Source organism: Fukomys damarensis, unplaced genomic scaffold (assembly GCF_012274545.1).
Source record: "Fukomys damarensis isolate Sample0158 unplaced genomic scaffold, DMR_v1.0_HiC HiC_scaffold_23, whole genome shotgun sequence".
Lineage (NCBI taxonomy): Eukaryota > Metazoa > Chordata > Mammalia > Rodentia > Bathyergidae > Fukomys > Fukomys damarensis.
Window position 1 is genome coordinate 13,113,454 of NW_022900935.1, and position 20,368 is coordinate 13,133,821.

The 20,368-nt window shown below is 47.7% G+C and overlaps 1 protein-coding gene across 1 annotated transcript in view; it reads left to right on the top strand.

Annotated features, from left to right (window-relative positions):
• The first annotated feature begins 3,157 nt into the window (after positions 1-3,157).
• Positions 3,158-20,368, top strand: part of Dlgap3 (DLG associated protein 3) — a 61,767-nt gene continuing 44,556 nt past the window's right edge. Inside the window, 1 exon segment of the mRNA XM_010645284.2 lies at positions 3,158-3,593. The gene's annotated coding sequence lies outside the window, so the exon portion shown is untranslated.

A 20,368-nucleotide genomic window follows, 5' to 3' on the forward strand; every position in this document is an offset into this window, starting at 1 on the left:
GGCCAGCCCGCCTCCGCCCAGCCCTTGCCGGCCGGAGGCTTCGGTCTGGGAGGGAGTAGCCGGCTGGTTGTGGGGAGAAGTCGTGATGTTGGGGAGACCCGGAGAGAAGTTTCCTCTGCAGGTGTGTGAGTGTGTGTGTCACGGTGTGTCTGTGGTGAGTGTCTGAGTGTGTCACCGTGTGGGTTTGTGGGTGATTGTGTGTGCCGGTGAGTGTGCCACTGTGGTGGGTGAACGTGCGTGCAGTGAGTATGGAGGGTGTTACTGTACATGTATCTGTGCACATGTGTGTGTTCACTGTGGGCCTGTATATGTTTCTGTGGGTGTGTGTATGAATTGACGTGTGTGCCCGTGTAACTGTCTCTGTGCGAGTAGGTCCAGGTACCTATGCCTGGTGTGACCGAATGTGTGTGTTGGCTGTGAGAGAATGTATCTGAGCAGGGTTCACTCTGAATCACCCACACCTGGGCTCCATCCACCCAATTCCTGGTGGGACATGGGATAGGGAGATCAGACTTTCCAGAGATCTGGCCATCCCCTCTCCCCAGGGACTCCTTAGTGGACTCAAACAAGAGCTTCCTGGTGCTCCCTACCTTGGTCTGCACCCTCATCCTCTGTGAGGCTACTGGTGTGGTCCTTCCTGCATGCCGGACCCCTGCTGGTGGTGAACCGAGTGAGGTGGAGACTGTGTGCCTGTGTGTGCTGTTTCTTTTTCTTGTGTCTTCTCAGTACTGCCTCATTGAGGGCTGGTTAGAACCAGGAGCCAGGGAGGCCAGGTGGAAGTGTCTGCCTTTCTTAGTCATCGAAGCAGGTGGCTCTCCCCAAGTCCAAGCCCCAAATTTCCAAGTTGTGGATCACTGGTTTAGCCCAATGTTGCCAGATGGGTCTCTACTAAGCTTCTGGAAGCAATAATACGACAGTGCTCCTGTGTCAGTCTAGGACTTTTGAAAATGCTTTCCTCTCAACTCTTCTTATTTCTCCAGCAGCCTTAGGAAAGAGGCAGGACAGTTATCAGGTTAAACCTTATGAAACTGCCAGCATTCAATTTTTTTTTTTTAAACCTTCAAGAGCAGCCATTTCACATGGTTCAACCTAATATAATTACAGTTTACAGATGAGGATATGGAGGCTTGAGAGATGAATTGCATTTGCCATAGTCACACATTGCTAGTCAGTGTTATGGAAAGACTCCAACCCAGGGCTATTGGTGACCCAAGGAACTGGGCTGGGCCAAGGTTAGAGAGTGGTACTCCGTGGCATGCTCTCTCTGACACAGGGGCACTGCCCTCCATCGCTGCCTAGCATTCCCTGAATGCTGGGGCCACTTTCTGTACCCAGCTGCCAATGCCTAAAAGAGAGAGAGGGGGAGAAGAGAGGAGGGAGGGGAGAGAGAGGCTTCGTGAGTTGGCAGTGAATCAGGGTCTAAAAAGAGAGCTGGGAGGGCTAGGGTGGCAGGTGTTTCTAAAAGGAATACAGACATAGGATGAACAGCCTCAGATACAGCCCCCCTCTGACTGCCCCACTGATCTGGCAGGCAGTGCCCACTGCATTTTGTGCTAGGGGGCTCCTGTCCAACGAGTGAGCTTGTATGTAGCTATAAAATGATGGCCAGGGGCGGAACCTTAGAAATGACTTGGTCCAACCTCTTAATTACAAATTGGAGTCTGAAGCCCAGAGAAAAGGAGGGGACCTGCCCAAGGTCACACAAGAAACTTGTGGGTTCCTAAACTAGTCTTTGCCCAGGAACTTTCCAGCTCTCCATGTTGCTTTCTATTCCTGAGTTCCCCACCCCCATCAGAGCTGAGTATAAAGGATTTAGGGAGAAGAAATGAAGATTCGATGTGTCCAAAGCTGTAACTCCTTGAAATCTGAGACTTTTTTGAAGGAGAGGAAACTACAGATACTTCTGGGGATAGGGGTTCCAGTCATATCTACCATATAGGTGGGTCATGGGCTTGTCTTTGCTCCTGCTGGAGAGGGGCTGGAGCTACCACAGGCCCAACACCCAGACTTTCTTCTGTGTCAGTGCCTGCTTTCAGTGGCTGCCTGGCACCACGCATCTCTTCCTGCTGATGTTGGAGCTTGAGCTGGCTGAGCTTCTTTTCCTTCATCCCACCCAGTTTCTGGTCCATTTTGCCACTAGTGGGGCTGAAAAATCCTTACCTTTTTGGGCATCTGATGAGTAGAGAAACTTACCGGGCTTGTCTGATTGAGGTAGGGTTTATAGTTACCCTTAAACCCTTTCTGATTCAATCTTCCAGGAGTTTAGGGAAAATGATAAACACAGTTGTTCCTATTTTAGAGGTGAATAGACTTGAAAATCGGTGAGGGGTTTCCTGTTTGGTTAGTTTTGCAGCAAATGACAACAGAAGGTTTTGTCCAGAGGGGCTTCCAAAGACCCCTTCCAGTGTCTTAGCATCCCACGTTCAGGAAACCTTCCCAGATCTGATTTCATTCCCACTTGGTGGAGTCTAAGCTTTGTCTCCCTGTGGGGGGTTGGAAGAACAGCTGTGTACCCTCACTATGCAAGCATTATGTCTCAATTCCCTTTATCCACCCCCCTCCAGTCTGAAGGCTGCTGGCTCAGCGGGCCTCCTTCCGTCTGGGGAGTCTGGGTTTGAGCTGGGGTGAGGTGGTGGCACTATCGTTATGGTAACAAGCTGCCAGCTCATCATTGCTAATAACTTGTCAGGCCCCTGGGCTCAGTGCAGCATACCTTCCCACCAGGTCTTCTTCCCATGTCACAGACAGAAAAAGTGAGGCTGTGATGGTGGGGCCTTGGAGGAAAGGAGTCTGGGGAGGTGGGTGCCTTTTCCCTGGGGCTTCACCCGGAGAGCCAGGGAAGGGGACAGAGCTTGCCTGGGTGCTTGTTTACACATATGGTTACATAGTTTGTGTTGATTGCCTGGGCTGTTGCATGATTACACTCAGAACTTGTACGTGTTCATGTGCTTTTACACAGAAGCCCACAGGCATGCATGTTTCCAAGCATCAGAACATGCCTTTGCATGAATACTGCCTCTACCATCTGCACATAAGGCACCCAAGAAATCTGGGTTTGTGGGGGTGTCCAGGTATGTGGGTGGGGATCTGATCTTTTTCTGATGCAGCTTCAAAGTGTCTTGTTAACAAAGGGACAGAATGGTTCCAGGGTTTCTTTCAGCCAAGAGCTCGGAGTGGGAGTGGGCTGGGGAGGATGTGAATGTGAGGGTCTCATGGTTGAAGCTTCCAGATGCCTGTCTCTATGCCCCTTGAGCTCAGATAGGCCCTGTCTCCTTCCTTCTCTGTTCTTTCTCATCCTCTCTTCTCCTTGTGTGTAAATATTAAAGAGCTGAGCCTGCAGGGCTGATGTAGACATGGGAAGAGAATGAAATTAAAAAGGATTCCCTCGCCCCCATCCCGACACCCCCTCCCTGCAGTCCCCCTGCTCCTGCCTCCTCCTTGCTCCCCTCCCCTCACTCAGCGCTTCCACATGTCTTCCCCCCAGTCCAGATGGGAGCTGGCTCCTTCAGAAAGGGGGCTCTGAACAGGGTGTGGGGAGCCACCTCTCTGTGCCTCCCCCCAGCACATTTGCCTACGCGGCTGGGAGCCCCCACGTGAGTATTTCTTTTATTTTGGGGATGGTGGTTAAGAACGAGAGTGTTTTTTAAAACCAGCTGTGAGTGGCATTGGGAGGCTCAGGGCTGAAAGGAGGTAGGTGGGGTCCTATCTGTAGGATCCCTCAGAGAAGCTCCGGATCTGGGTTTCTTTTCTTTCTTGGGACATACAGGGAAAGGAGAGGTCCCAGGTGCCCCCGTGGATGGGAGTGAGTAGGGGAGAAAGGGAAAGAAGATCTGTTCTAAAGAGGATGTGCGGTAGGGTAAGCAAGCCTGCTTCTCCTTGGCTTCCCGGGTTTCTGGCAAGTGGGCCGGTGTCGCTGGGAGCTGTCCCGAGTGCTGATAGGTACTCGGTGGGAATTTGCTCCTTGGGAGCTGTCCTGAGTGCTGAACGGCGCTGTGTTCCGGATGATGATGGAAAGGCAACTGGGTAGCGCTGAGGGCTCACTAGGAAAATTCTCCCAGTTGACCCACTTTCTAAGAGCGTAGTCTCTGTGGGTTTAGGCCTCACAGTAACTGGTGGTATTTTGCAAAGGGACTCCCTTTACCTTGTTTTAGCTCACACTCCTCTTTCCAAAACTGTCTAGTGTTAGTATGGGGGTAGAGAGGGTCGATGAAATTGTGGCTGTGAGTTCTCTACTGGGATAACTTTTAGTGAAATAAACTTAGGGGACTGTCACCAGCCCTTGCCTTACTGGGTCCCAGAAGTTCAGCCACATGGTGGTCTTGGGTCTTGGTGGTTAGGGCTGGAATGGATAGAGATTGGAAGTTCAAGACAGTCAGATTGCTTGATATCTCTGCTCACCATACTTTGATATTCAGGTCAGGGATACTGAATTATTCTGCAAGCCTGTCTTGTGTTCTACCCCTTCCCAACCCTAGCTCAATGCAGCATCTAAGAGAGACTTTTGCTGGGGAGGAAGATTTCTAAGCAAAGGATTCAAGGAGTGGGTGAGGTTGGTTGTTCAGTCCATGGAGAAGAGGAGGAGGCTACTGGAGACAGGGCAGTGGGAAAAGAGGAAGTTCTGGGGGAGTAGAAATTATTCAAAGTGAGGGATGAGGTCTGGTTTCAATCCTTAGTTCCCCTGGATATCTTTTCCCCATTGACCTCTCTGTGGTTCGGTTTATCTCAGCTATATGGGTCCTTATGCTCTATCTTTGTAACCATGGGGAATAGAGCAAGGAGTTATTTCCAGGTCCCTTCCTTGTCATCCCAGGGGGATGAAAACCAAATGTCAGGACATGCAGATGAGACTGTGGGGGAACAACAGGCAGGAGAAGTTGATGGCAGCTCACCTCCCATCCCCAAGAGCACAATCAAATATTCAAATGGGATCCTTCTTAAAGGAGAGGAAGCAAAGGGTTTCCAGATGATTCTGGGCAGAAACGGGGTGTGGCAGGGAGTGATATCTAGGGACCTCAAACTGAACCAGTTCCTCTCTTCTCAGATAAGACTTCTAATTAGTAAGGAGCCCTTCACCCATCATGTTTTTGATGTAACTCATCAAGATGATCCCTCCTTTCTCTAGCTGCTTGAGAGGAGCTGAGTTTTCCTATGCTGTGGGTGCTGGGAGGTGGTGGGTGTGGGTGTGGGTGCCTGTTTGGGGAGGGGAGGTGTTTGTGCTCAACTCCGCTCCCTTGGTTACATAACAGCTTTGATAAGACTTTACTTTTGAGCTGCTGCTACTGCCTGAAGCAGTCACCCCTCCACCCCCACATGGAACGCTAGATGTCCACCCCCTTTTCTCTGGCCTCTTAGAGTCCTGCTATTCATGATCCAGTGTTTGAGCAACTGCTTCCCTGCCAGGAGGTATCTGCAGCTTGCTTCCCTGTTCCCTGACCAGCTACTGTATTTTTTTTTAAGTACTTGCTTCTTTTGTTATTTTGGGCAAGGTCAACCTCTTTACATTTATGGTTTACTCTCTCCCTGAGCAGGGTCCTTAGGCTGGGCTGGGAGGGTTTTCTAGAAATCATGAAGCTACTCTCTAGGGAAGTAGAGGGGCATTCTATGAGGTTTTAGGACCAGTGCTAAGTCTCTTACTGCTCTTCCTCTGCTTCAGTATCTGTTTTGGAGTTTGAGAAAGGTGGGACATATCTTGAAATATTGGGAGAAAAGGATCTGCCTTCATATCTCCTCTTCAGTTCCATTTTTAGAATTAAAGGTCTTTATGGGGAGGGACTGCCTCTTAGATGGGAAAAGACATACTAGTTTTGTTTATTCCCACCCAAGTTGTCTGAGCAAATACTGGTTTCTCTTGGTGTGGGACACAGGAATTTCAGCACTTTTCTTTCAAGTGACTTTTTTCTTTCTTTAGAGAGTGAGGATGGGATGTGTCCAGGAGTGGGGTATATCCTATTGATAATAGGAACAGCTTTTCAGATACAGACTTGAAGTTTGCAAATGGAAATCGCTTTCTGGAGAAGAGCCATAGGCGTCAGAGTGGATCAGGTTCAAGCTAGTGGGAAAACAACTTTTGGAGAGCCCTAGCGTTCAGTATTGTCTCGCTTCAATCCCGAGTACTGGCCCCAAAAAGTGAAAGAGAAAGAACAAAAAGACATCTTCCAATTTATGTGTGTGAATGACTTGCAAGTTTGCAAATGAAACTTGCAATGTTACTTAGAGAGATTGTGGACTTCTGGCTTTGTGGATGTGGTAGACTCTACTGGATATTTCTGTGTCTTTAACTATATACGTGGAAATTTGTGTGAGTTTGCTGTATGTATGTGTATAAGCACAATTACATGTAAAAGTGTGGGCACATATATACATGTATCTATGTATGATTCTGTGTACACCCATGTATATATATGACTGTGAAGGTGATTAATTAAATCATGTGTGTGTGGTTATGTGTGGTGTGGTGTCCTCTCCTACTGATGTGTATATATGAGTGTAAGCATGAATGTGACCATGGATATGAGGCCACATATAGCATACATACATGAATTGCCAACATATCAGTGTATGTGCATACATTGAGTCATGCATGAAAATAAATCATATGCATGTCTGTAGAGAGACAGGAATTAAGAGAGAAAATTTTTTTTCTTTTTTTCTTTTTCTTTTTGGTAGTACTGGGGATTAAAGAGAGACAACACTAACTGAACATTAGGACTCTCCAAAAGTTGTTTTCCCACTAACTTGAACTTGATCCACTCTGATGCCCATAGCTCTTGCCTAGAAAGCAGGCTCCTTGAGGTCTCAAATTCTCATGTCTTGGGGAGCCAACTTATTACCAGTTTTATGCAGGGGATTTGCAGAGGGAAAATCTGTTTAGGCCTAGGAAACAACTGAATAAGGAATCCAGGCTCAGTAATGTTGGGATGCTGTAGTATTCAGGGGTATATGGGAGGAAGAACATGGAAAGAGAAACATTAATATTACTACACAAGTTTTAAGAATCAAGAACAAGTTGGGATTTAGCTCATTTCCACCTGCCTCACAAGTGCAAGGACCTGAGTTTGATCCCCGGTACCAAAAAAAAAAAAGAACAGTTGGGCTTAGGGGAAGGAAGGGGCAGAGGATACTGTATTAGGCAGGCCCAAGTGTAACCATAAGTCACCATATATTAGGTATAAGGCAATACATGTATACATATATGTGTGTGTGTGTGTGTGCATTACTTGTCTAAGCCACAATTCTTATAAGCCAACATAGGTATTCTTTATAACATACACATATGTAAACAAATATACAGCATACAGGAGTGTATATAGCAACATGACAGTTTGTCAACATGTACATTAACACATACATACATGTGAACAGAATATACAGAAATAGGAGGGCATATGTTAATACTTGTCTGCTTGCAACTCATGGTCATATACATGTGTCCTTCACTCACCCTGGTTAACAGCAGCCTGCAAACAGCGCAGTCACTCATTCATTCAGCAATGTTTGTATTATCCTGGCACTGTAGTATAGGCTGTGGTAGACACCAGGGATGGTTCTTGACCTCAGGTAACTTACATCCTGGAGATGAGGGTAAAAGACCTGGGGCCAAATAAGGACGAGTGTGAAGGTACATAAATGTCCATGGGATGAGTGGAGACCTAAAGAGGATTAGGTTATTCGAGATTGGGAAGGGGCAGCTTTGGTGAAGGCGTGTAGAAGGGGCTCCTTGAGCCAAGGCTTAAAAGTGGTGCAGGTGTTTTTCAGGTGGGCACCAGGGGAAAAGGTGTTGTCATGGCAGGAAATACCCCAACAGTTCTCCGTACTTCTTCCCTTGCAACCCTCCTCCACGGACTCTTCCTCCAGAAGCAGCAAGAGTGAGATGAGGTTGTGCCTTTTCACTAGCCTTCTATCTCGCTCGGAGTGAACTTCAAAATGACTAGGAAAATGAGCCTGAGCGACCTGAGTGCTGTGTGTTAAACAGTCACCGGTTACCTCCCTGATCCTACGTGGGCTTCCTCTGTGTTCTCTAAAGATGTTGTTCATGCTCCCACCTTGAGACTGTTTAGCATTTGCTTTTTCCTTCGGCCCCAAATGTTCTTCCCCCAGGTTTCCACACAGCTCACTCCCTCACTTTATTCAAAAGTCTCTTTTTTGTGGAGGCCTCCCCAACAGTCCAACTTAAATAGCCTCTTGTCATTCTACCCCCTCACCCCAGTTTATATGTGTATTTAAGTCACAGTACTTGCCACTGCATTATCTCATACATTGGTTTATCATCCCACTTTCCCCACTAGACTATAAACCTCAAGACAACGGGAGCTTCATATGTTTTAGTCACTGCTGTATCTGCTGTGTCCAGAACAGTACCTGGCTTGGGCTAGACTCTCTATATGTGAGTGTTGAATGAACACATTGTAGCTGGGTCATACTGGCAGCCAATGAGGAAGATGGATCCAGGTAGAACATGATATGAGGCAGGGAGACCAGTGAAGAAACTGTTGTAATACTTTGATGAGAAATTGGGACAAGGGTGACTCGGTGTAGACCATTGGCAGAGGAGGTGGAGAACAGGAGATACAAAGTGCAGATGTGTGCACATACATGTGTACCCATGTATTTCAGCCAGTCATGTGTGCCATTTTAATAGGGGAAACTAAGGAGGAAAATGCAAGTGTCTATATACGTAAATGTCACGTGTGTCTGTGTCATGAACACCCCACGACAAGCTGGCCATCTTCCAGCTAACCCTGGCTGCCATTCTCCTCTTTGGATCTTGTCACCACCACCCCACATACACCTACCTCTGCTAACCAGGCTGCAGGCTGCAGTGGGCTGCCAAGCCTGGTCTCTCCGGTTCCATACCCTCAGGGCTGCAGAGCTCCTGCCTTAGGGAACAGGAGTAGGGAGCAAGTAGGATCTTGAACAATAGAAGCACCTTAGGAAGTCAGAGTCACAGGTAGAGTCAGACTCTCTCTCACACACACACACACACTCCTCCCCGTTCCACTCTGGGTTCTCTCTCGGTGGGGTAGGTCCCTTAGCCAGGGATGGTTTGGGCAGTTATACCACCCACCCCAGGCTCTTAGTGAGGTCAGGTCCAGTTTCTACCAGACTATCTGGGAGTTGGCAGTGAGGGAGAAGTTTCTCTCCAAGTCTCAACTTGGTTATTTTCCTTTCTGCCAAGAGATCATGAGGGAATTGAGCTTGTGTTGCAGAAAGAGGAACTAAGGTTAGACTTCAGGCAGGACCAATAGGCTGCCTGCATGAAGGGAATAAGACTCAATTTGTGAGCAAAGCTGGAAGGAAGGCTGTTGAGAAAATGAGGGAGCAGTGGAAGTGGTTGGTTTGTTCCTGTTGCCCCATTTCACCCCTTGACCTCTAAGTTCCTCCTCCAGACCTCCAAACCTGGGGCTGGGTTACCTCCATTCCGAGACCAGAGCTAGAGTCCTTTCCAGATTCTGGGGTGTAGGGGCCCTTCTTAGGCTCGCTTTATCGTCAGGGATAGGGGCTGGGTGCTACAGCTGCTCCCTCCCACCTGGGCTGTGAGCTTGGGGGTTGGGCCGAAACAGCCGCCAGAGCCGCCCACCTGCCCGCGGTGTCATGGCAACGACTCTGCCCACGTGGACGAAGAGGAAAGAGAGGAGAAGAGAGGGGAGGAGGCATCTCTGCTGTGAGGATGGGAGGGGGCTTCTCTGGGTCCCTTGTTCTGACCCCTGTCCTCCCGCTTGGCCCTAGCTGTTTTCACCTCAGACCCCCCCAGGCAGGGTGGGGCTGGTATATCAGCCCTGGCCTCAGAGAGTATGTGTCCTTGGATATCCTGAATAATGATGGCCTTGGCCTCCTGCACTGTGGAGCCCTGGCCAGGGCCCTGGGGGACATGGGGCCTTGGCATGTGCAGCCTTCTCCCTCACTCCCTACACTGTAAGTCGGGGATGGTGCCAGGGGATGAGGGGATGAGAGCCCGACCTACTTCTCCATTTTCTCACTATTTTTCAAAAGGAAAATGACCCACTTTTCAGCCAATCGGACTGGGGCCCGTTCCCAGCCTGATTCCCTGAACCCCCCTGCCCAGGCCTCTGCCCCATCCTCAGCCTCTTTGCCACGTGCTGGGCCCCCTTGCTGAGGGAAGCAGGTGCACCTGTGTGGAGGGGTCCTTCCTTGCCATCTGCACCAGCGCAGGGCGGAGCCTGTTCCTAGTGGGGCAGGGGTGTGCCACGGCCTGAGTGATCCTAGAGCAGATGTTTCGGGCAGACGCTAAAGTGCCTCAGCCCTGGGCACTTCGAGAGTCCTCTGTGCCAGCCCCTTACACTACCAGGATGCATCTACCATCTTGTGGAGTCACAGGAAGGGATCTGGAGTGGCAGGAGGATTGTGCCCCTTCTCTCACCTTGTTTTAGTGGATGCTGGTGGGCTGTCCTCCCAAGCTCCTCTGTTTCCATGTGGAAGGGGAGAATTATGTTCATCTGTCTGTCTGTCTGCATGCCTGCCAGAGTTCCTCTGAGAGACCCTCCTGGAGGATTGCCTTAGCCTCTCTTTCCAAGCCCCTACCCCTCTTGGTTATTGGTCTGGGCCTCAGAGCCCCCTCCCTCCCTCAGCTATATTGGCCTGGGCTGGCTTGGGGGGGTGATTAGGGATTTAATTATTTAGTTTCTCCAGCTCAGTAGATTAATTCCATCCATCACAGGCAGGCCGAGCCTTCATCTCCCTCTCTGGGCTGCCTGGCCAAGCCCAGAGGGAGTGAACATCATTGCTCACCTGGGCCCAGTATTGGATCTGGGAACAATGGATAAAGTTCTTGTTGGGGGAGGATTTGGTGCATGACATTGAGCATATGTGGGTGCTTCAGAGCTGTGAAATGAACATACACAGTCGTGTGTGGATAAGTACGTGGACGTATATGGAAGGTTTGCATCCATGCAGCTTCTGTGCACACAAGCATCCATGTCTTCTGAATGAAAATGCAAATGTGTGTGAATCTTTGAGGGAACAAGTATATGTTTATCTGTGTACATTATGGAATGACTGCATATGAGGACGAACGCTGTGTAAGACGTGCGGATGGCTGCATGGCTGCATAATTCACCTCCGGATGAACATGCGGTAAATTGTGAATGAGCAGTCTTGGGAATGTGTATGACCATGTGTGAGGGAGGAGTGGCAGGAAGGAGCTTTCTTGAGGCTGAGTGCTGAGTCAGACCCACTGGGGGGTCCACCTGCTGGCCTCATCAGACCCTGTGGTCAGAGACATGTGCTGCTTTGTGTTCTGTTCTACCTACGCTTGGTTTCCTGGTAGTTGAGAGTATCAGATACGTATTCAAATCCTTGTTCTACCACTTGTGTGACCTTGGACAATTTTCTTTACATTCTAAGCTTCAGTTGCCTCACCTGTAAAATGGGACTAACGGTGGTACCTACTCTATAGGACAGCTGTGAGGATGACGTGAGATGTATCAGAAACATAACACAGTGCCTGTGGAGCTGCAGGCAGAAAGCTAAACCTTAGCCTTCAGACTGAAGGCACAGAGGTTGTCCATTCTGTGCTTGAGTTCTAACCCTGCTTGCACGTCTTCCTCAGTTGGACACTTTGGCTCTTCTGCAAAACCGTGTCACCCTGGCCCTCTCTGCCTGCTGTGGCATTCTGGCCCAGCTGCAAGGAGTCATTTCTCCCCCGCCTTCTCCTGTTTCTTCCCCTCTCCTTATGTATCAGCAGTGGGGTGCTACTTCTTAATGGCTTATTTGTGGACCCTGAACTCATCGAACACCTACTGTGTGCTATTTCCATCCATACAGTGATAGATCACATAAATCCTGGCTTTCAAGGGACTCAGCACCTCCAAACAGTTATTTACTGTGCTAAATAGAGGTGTGAGACTCAAGGGGAGGTGGTTCCTGCTGTGTCTTGGGATTGAGGAGGAGGGCACTCTTAGGGAAAGCTTCTTGGAAGAGTGGACAACAGGGGTAAGGTTGAGAGGACTGACCGTCTGTGTGGAGGGATATTATAGTCTGTGCTGCCTCGTCTTTCTACACACTCTCTCCCAGGGTCCGCAGTTCTCTGCTCTCTTTCTCCTTCTAAGCCTAGAAATCCAGAGAAGAGAGGGTCAGGCAGAATAGAGGGGTGGGAGATACCACCACATGAGCCTGGTATCTGCCCACAAAAGGGCTCTAAAGGGGCTTGTGAGACACAGAACTGTGTTTTACTTCCCCGTGAGAGACGCCCAGAAGTAAGAGGAGTGCCTTAGTGCTGGAAGTCCCAGTGTGCTAACTCTGGAGGCAGCTCTAAGCTCTGAACTCCACAGAGGGATCAGATTCTTAGGCTGAAAGTAGGAAAGGCATATTTCTAGGCTAGAAGTCGGAAAGGCCACGGGCCTGACCTGGATGAATACTTTCTGTCCAGTGGATCTCTATCGTAGATTGGGCCTCTCACTTGTTATTCTCTGGCCCTGGCAGGCTCAGGTCTGGTGGTACCAGAAGTTAGGGTAGCACACACTCACTCATAACACATATAAATGAAAGAAGGTAAAAGGTTGCTAAAGTCAGGAGGAGCCCACATATGGAGTCAAATGTCCCAGCTTCCCTGGATAGATCATCTTAGTTACTCAGTGTCATAACCTGAGGAAGTAGCTATCATTATTCCTGTTTTACAGGTGAGAAAATTGAGGCTGAGATAGAAAAAAAAAAATAGCTGTTCTTGGTGGTGCAAACAGCATTGTCTCTCTACTACCCAGCTGTGAGGTTGCTGGGTTTTCCCTCCCATATGCCTGGAGTTGGAAGAGAGGCTGCCAGTCCTACCTACAAAGGCTCTTACGGGTCTGTGAATCAAGGGCCTTTAAGTTTCTCAGATGCCACCATCTTTGGCTGCCAGAGCCGCTCAGCTGTCTTTTGCATGCTTACCACGTGAGAGGTTTTCAAAAGGATCCCAGGCAAACAAGTTCCTAGATGCATGAAACCACTGAGTTTTCAGAGTATCCGTTCCTGACCCAAACCCATCAGGTATGGACATAGCCTCTGCCTAAAGCTGCCTGAGAAACACTCTGTAAGGCCCTGTGTCTAGTTTAAATGGTTTCTCTCTTGTTATCAGTAGCTAATCCTCAGCACTATGCCGGACATTTTGCCTGCATTACCTTAACCCACCTGACGTCACAATGAGAAAGGGACTATTCTTGACTGTATTTGAAAATGGGGAAGCCGAACTAGAGAGAGATAAAGGGACTTCCTTAAGGCCCATGATTAAAGTCTTTTTTTTTTTTTTTTTTGGTACTGGGGATCAAACTGAGGTCCTTGCACTTGCAAGGCAGGTGATAGAACCACTGAGCTAAATCCCCGGCCCAAGGCCCATGATCAGTAAGTTGGACCTGGGCTGTGCACCCAGTTTGCCTCAAGACCCAGAACCCACAGTCTCTCTTTCCAGCCCTCCCTGGCCAGGACCTCACAGGAGTTCTGTTCCTGGGATTCCTTCCTGTTATCAGGGGTCCTGGAGACCTTCAGGAAGGGAATAGTGGCTATAACTGGGCATCGCAGCCTGGGAATTGGCTCAGTTGACAGAGATGAGTGAGATAGCTAAAAATGGATTGGAAGCAGTTGGGTTGTGAGAGATGGGACTAATCAGGATGAATTGTGTCTCAAAGGCCTTTTGTAAGCTGTGTAGAATGACAAGGAGGTTCACACTTCTGGGGCCTCTTGGCAACATAGTCTCAGCTGAAGAAGGAGCTGGGGCCGAGCAGTTTTGAGTGAAGAGCCTACTTGGGCTGGCTGGTTGACCCCAAACCTTACTCCCGCAGCTCAGCCTTGAGTTCCTCCTCACATCCTCATTTTTTCTCTGCAGTCTTGGGAGAGCCACCTCTTTACTTCTTATTCTTCCCCTCTACCTTCCCTGTGCAAAATGACACATCTGGGGGAGAACCTGGAAAAGCAGGATAGCAGGGCTGGGTTTGGAGTCAGGATTTCCAGTATCAAATCCTCCAGAGCTCTCCAAAGCCTTTTGAGGGAAAGGCTATTGTGTGTGGGTGGGTGAGGTAGGAAAGGAAGATATTCATTTATGCAAGAGATATTTTCTCAGCACCTGTTAGTGTGTGCTTAGCACATTGCACAGCCATGAGGCAGGTATAGTCAGACCCTGCCCTTCTTGGAGCTGATATTCTACCATGGGAAGACGTACTAAATTGTGTAATGGATGAAGAAACTAATTTCAAGGAGTGATGAGTGCTACTAGGGTGATGAAACGGTAATGTAGAGCGAAGCTGGGATGTGAGGCTCCAGTTTAGTTAGAGTGAGTGGTCAGGGAAGGCCTTCTAAGCTGAGCCCCGAAAGATGAGACAGAGGAAGCCATGGGAATATCTGGGGCAGAGTGTTCCAGCAGAGAGAACATCAAGTGCAAAGCCCCCTGAGGTGGGATTTTCAAAGAGATTATAGGTAGTTGGGTTATTCACAGGCTGAGCACTGTCCTGTGGGTCAGGACATGCATTTAGAGTCAGATCTGCCTCAATGTCTTGAATGTTTTGGAACAGTAAACTCATTTGCTGTAAAATTCCTACCCTAAGCCACCAGAAAGAGTTGATTAAATAAATAAATGAAGGCGAATAAATAAGATCACATACCTCTCTCCTTCCATTCTGTTCTTCTTTTGTCCTCCATTTTCTAGGACAGAGTGGGTAGGAGAAAAATAATTTTTCTTAGCATCCTAAGGGCTGGGGTTGAGCACAAGGTATTCTGTGTCTTCAGCTACAGGACTGGATTGAGGGAAGCAAGGCACCAGGGGATCAGGCCAGCTACAGAGATGCTGCCAAAGGCATCTGAGCACATTTGTTAAGGGGGCTGAGGCAGAAAGACAAAAAAGGTTGGAGCCGGAATGTAGGTGATGATAAGGAATGTAACCTGTAGGCAGGAGGCTCTGTGTTAGGGTTCCCAGGGACTAGCCCATTCACAGCGGAAGTAAAGCTCCTGCAACCCACGCTGTGGTCAGGTCAGGGGGTATGGAAGGCTGGACAGAGAAACTGAGATAAAATCCCAGCCATGTTGGTTGAGTCACCACAAGGAAAGAGTAGACAGGCAAACCTAAAGCTTGGGGGTCCTTGAGCACTTATAGTTCTTCCGTAGGCATAGAGGAATCCAGCCATACAGCAGCATAGTGAATGCTAAACCTTACTTGCTGTAAGTTCTGATGCTGCAGCTGGCCTTGGGATGACTTCTTAGGCTCCATGTGAGGGGATTGGAGTGGGCTGGCCCCCAGCAAGGGAGCACCTGCACCTTTTTGCTGCTATCTAGACCATCCTGTCCAGCTTGTAGCTGTCCCAGGAGCTTCCTGGGGAAAGAGTAAATCATCTAATATTTGATTTTTGAAATGTTCATCTTTGCCCAAGGCATTGCTTTGTGTCAACGTCTGAGACACGGGCCTTTGTCAAGCACATCTTGCTCTGTGGGTTTCCAGATGTGGACAGTCTTAAGAATGACTTTTGTTTTCCCCAGCATAGTATCTTTGGCCTTAGATGGTTGTCTCAGAGAGATTAAGTGACCCACTCACATTGTAAACCAATGAAGGAGTGATAAAACAACAAATAATGATAGCTTTTTTATTGAGTATTTACCATGTGCTAGTACAGTACTAATGGATTTACATGCTTTGCTTTATTAACTATCACATCGCTGGTTCCTTTATTATGGGTTTCAAATTTTCCCTACTTTAACGATGAGAAAATAAGAGAGGTGAATCACCTGCCCAAGTACACACAGCTAATAAGTGAGTGAACTCAGATAGTCTGATGGCAGAGTCCACACCAATAAATGCTTTGATCCAGGGAGTTTGTGAGTCACCCAGGCCTCAAGAAAGGAAAATCAACTGATTTGGCTGCACAGGGCCCTGGGAGAGAGGAAGAGAAAGCACTCTGATTCTTTCCTCTGCAGCCCTTTTCCTTCCCCCATTTTTCATTCTTTTTCTGGAAGGTAATTGCTTGGGGCAGTGACAACCTCCTGGCGAATTACACAGCTGGTTTCCCAGTGAGATTTGTAACAACAACTCCACCAGCCTGGCAGCCCCCAGCAAGTTCCGGTTTAAGAAACTAATTGCTGGATTGTGTAGTTGGTGCTAAATTGGGTAATTTCTTGGTGACGGCATCTGTGCCACTTCTTCCATTCCCAGATTGATTTGAGATATATCAGAGAAGAATTTGTCACACACAGCACTCTCCCAGACTCCTTTGCTTCCCACTTCCCAGCCAGCCACAGGCAATCGCAGAAGTGGTTGCTTCCTTGGCCATACAGGGGTTCACCATCTGAGCGGCTCTCTGTGTCCTGGGATAGTGGAGAGATGGCTTGGTGCACCCATGAGGAAGAGAACAGCAGCACCCAGCATTGTCATAGGGCTTCAAGTAGTTTCCTTTATTCTGAACTTACCTAACCTTGGACTTGGTATAAACTCACATTTACTACCCAAGGGAAAAGGCTGAACCATGCTTTGGTTAGTTGTAGAACGTGTGGTACAAACAAGGTGTTTTTATTTATTTGCTTTAAAAACAACAGATTTACTTTCATTACTGTGTTTCCTTAGAATGGCACTTGAGAATTTGACTTCTGCAGCCTAACAGCACAGCCAAGAGAAAAGCAAAGGCTTGGAGTCATTGGGTTTGACTTCTGCCATTGCCACTAGCTTTAGGTGTGATCTTGTGGAGGTCAGTAAGCCTCTACAAGCCTCAGTTTCTTTTTCTTTTAATTGGGAGCAAGGATAATATCTGTCCCTTGGAATCATTTTTGGGAATCAAATAAAATACCATAAATGAAAGGAACTAGTTTTTTTGTAGACTCACATTCACTCAGCAAACACCTGCCATAGGCCAAGCATTGTGTTAGGAGCTGGGGAGAATGTAGTGAATAAAATGGGGGAAATTCCTGTGTGGAACTTACATTCTAGTGGGAAAGGCAAGCAATCTCAGAATCACACAGATTTAAAATGGTAACAATATAAGAGCCAGGTTCATTGTGCCTTGAGAGCAAACAGCAGGGGGATCTGACCTAGTCAGGAAAGCCAGAGAAAGCTTCCCCGAGGAAGCAACAACTGGGCTGAGATCTGAAGGGTGTGCAAGAGTTAGCAAAGCAGAGGTGGGAGGGAAAAGCTTTCTGGACAGGGGAAATAGGCTCCATGATGTGAAGGACCAGAGAACGGAACAAAGCCTGGCTTGGCTGAAGCAGAGAGAGCACGGGGGAGCGTGTGGTGAGAGGCTATGGGAAAGGAGGAAGGGCCAGATTCCACCGGCCTGGTTGGACACTTTATCCTAAGGATAATGATAAGCTAAGGAAGAGTTTTAAGCGGAGAAGTGACATGACCAGATTTACATTTCCGGATGATCATTTGGGTTGGAGCAGGATAAGAACCGAAGCAGGAAACTGGTTGGGAGACTTTTACAGATGCACAGGCAGAAGGTGGTGTTCAGAGGTGTATATTAGCAGTGCTTTCTGCAGCAAATACAGAAAACCTGGCCAACAGTGGTTTCAAATAGCGAGTGTATTCCTTATCACAGAGACGCTTGGAGAAAGGCAGCTGCTTGTGTTGCTTCTGTGGCTTGCGAGGGCTAACATCTCTGCGTTTCTCTAGGCCTTTCTGTCATGGTGGCAGGATAGCTACCCTAGCTCTGGCCATCAATGTTTTATTCCAGCCAAAAAGAAGGGGAGGAAGGATGGCGCTAGCAAGCCTCATCCATTTTGTCACAAAGACAGATTCTTTCCCAGAAACCCTGATCACATACTTTTATGTATATTTCATTCACCAAAACTGAATTGTATGGCTTTGAGTTATAAGGGAGTCTGGAAAGCTGGGTGTGGTGGTGCACACTTATAATCTGAGCACTCAGGAGGCTGAGGCAGGAGGATCACCACAAGTTTAAGGTCAGCCTCAGCTACATAATAAGTTCAAGGCCAGTCTGATCCAAATAGTGAGACCCTATCTCAAAAAAACTAAAAATAAACAAAACAAGGGAGGCTGAGAAAGGAAAGAAGGAGGCTGAAAATGATTTTTAGCTAGTCAGCTAACAATGATCAGTAGATTTGGGAATAAGTGGCACATCTATTTTTAGGAAGCAAAATCCATAGGAATTGGTGATGGATTGAATTATAAGTCCCTTCCTCACTAGTTTTTCGTTCTCATTGATTATGTTAAAAAATGGGAGCAGAGGGTAGAGGGATGTGATTACAGCTCATAATATATATGAGGAAGCCAATAATTAATTTTTAAATCTTTTTTGGGGAAATCCATAAACTGCTTAGCCCCTTATTCCAAGAACTTGGATTTAATTATATTGTTTATTATTTGAACATTGGAGAGTTAGAGGCTTCACATAAGAGATAACATTGAGCAATCTTTTAGAGTTTTTAAAATGGTTTCATATGCATAGTGTCTTTGATATTCAGTAAAGGCCTGGGTAATGGGTGAGCAGATGTCATTAGGCTTGGGGAAGTTAGGTCCCTTGTCTGGTCTTGGGGCTGTACTTTTTCCAGTAGACAGTGTTGTCCTATAGCACATGGGTAAGGGAATCAGAAGAGTTTGGTGAGGAGGAATTGCAGGGGCCTCTGTCCTCTGAGACTAGACCCCGGAGAGTATGGATTGATGTTGCAGAGACTGGGGTTTGACAAGATCTCGATGACAACTCAGCAGTGCATTTATATAGCTGGGACAGAGCATACCCGAGATCATCCACCACTGGCAAGTACAGTGTGAAGTTCCAGCTCGATATGACCACAAACATAGAAATAGAAAATATGGTATTCTGCTGAAGTGGCCTTTTGTGCTGTCTTGGCCACAGATCCTGCCTAGGTTAGGAAGAAGAGTGTGCCATAGATGAAGGACTGGACTATCAAAGCTTCTGTCAAAGCTGAGAGATGCTTCCAGGTTACTGGGGATTGAACTCAGTCCCTTGTGCTTGCAAGGCAGGCGGCAGAACTACTGAGCCAAATCCCCAGCCCGAAAAGCAGCCATTTTGATCTGAAGTCCCCTCTGCTGTCCCAGAAAAGGGCAGTGAAATAGAAGAACTGTCACAGAGTCAGGCAGTTGGTAGCTGTGAAGTCACCCAGTCTCCAGTCTAGGCCCCAGGGTGGGCTGGCAGTTGATCCTGTCTCATCCTCTCTTCTATGGAAGATTCCGAGGAGATTCCACAATTTTCTTCATTGTCTCACATCCCTCAGGATCCAGGAAGTTCTTCCTGATGTCTGTTTCTCTTCCACTACTATTAATCATGCTTGCAAAGCTAGCTCTTCTTCCTGACACCCTTGTGTCTAATAATGGCATCATTAGTCTTCTAGTCGCGGCTGCTGCAAACTTCAGAGTCATCTTCCTTTTTGACCCTCTCTCTTTCTCTTCTTCCCTGTTTTTGCCAGATCCTAACTGTCTTCTGGAACTTTCCCAGCCCACCCATCAAAATTTCCTATTTATGCACCTCTTGTGTTTTGTGCCTGCTAATTCCTCCAGTGAGACATGTCCTCTCTCCTACCTCTGTCTACACAATGCACAGCCATTTTGTACTGACAGATCCAATACCCTCTTCTCTAGGAAGTCTTCCTTGATTTCTCACCATTGAATCTGGTTTTGCCCTTATTGGAACTAGCCTAACATCTTGGCACTTTTCTCCAATGCAGTCATTTACTTATCTATCCAGTGAATATTTTTTAGAGACCAGCCTCTGCCCAAAGCCCCGGAATAGGTGCTAGAGAACTACAGATGAATAGGACTTGGCTTCTAGCGTGCAGAATGTTTTCCCCCACATTGTAGCAGGGGGAGATAGAGACAGAAACAATTTCAGTGCAGTGTGATAGCTGCTTTCATGGGGGTACCCAGGATGTTATAAAAGCCCAATAGAGAGACATAACCCAGAATAAGAGTACAGAAAGTCTTGAAGGGAAGGTGGGGCTTAATATGAGTGTTAGCAAGGGGGAGAGTTTGAGGGTGGAAAAGCAGAGTTTCTAGGAGGGCACGGTTTGTGCAAAAATACAGGGACCTCAAATGACTGTCAAGTGAGAGGTAGTTTAGGAGACTATAGAGCCCTTGAGGGTAGAGGCCACCCTTAAATTACACTATACAATTTTCATTCAGAATCTTACTAATGGTAGCTGCTCAACAAATGTTTGTGGAATGCAACCACGTTTAAGGGCAATGAAAACGCTGTGGCTAAGCACCATGAACAGATCACACAGATACCTGTAGTTGGAGGTAGTCCAACCTGTGATCTCATTTGCATGTATTTGCATAACGAAGGGGTCTGAAAGCTCTGAATCATGGGGGATCAAATCAATCTTGGTGTGGGGCGCTGAGAAAGGAAATTGTCCGGGCCAGAGATAAGTCCTAAGGATTCTAGGAGAATCTGTTTTCCCCTTTGCTGACCACTTTTTTTTTTTTTTTTTT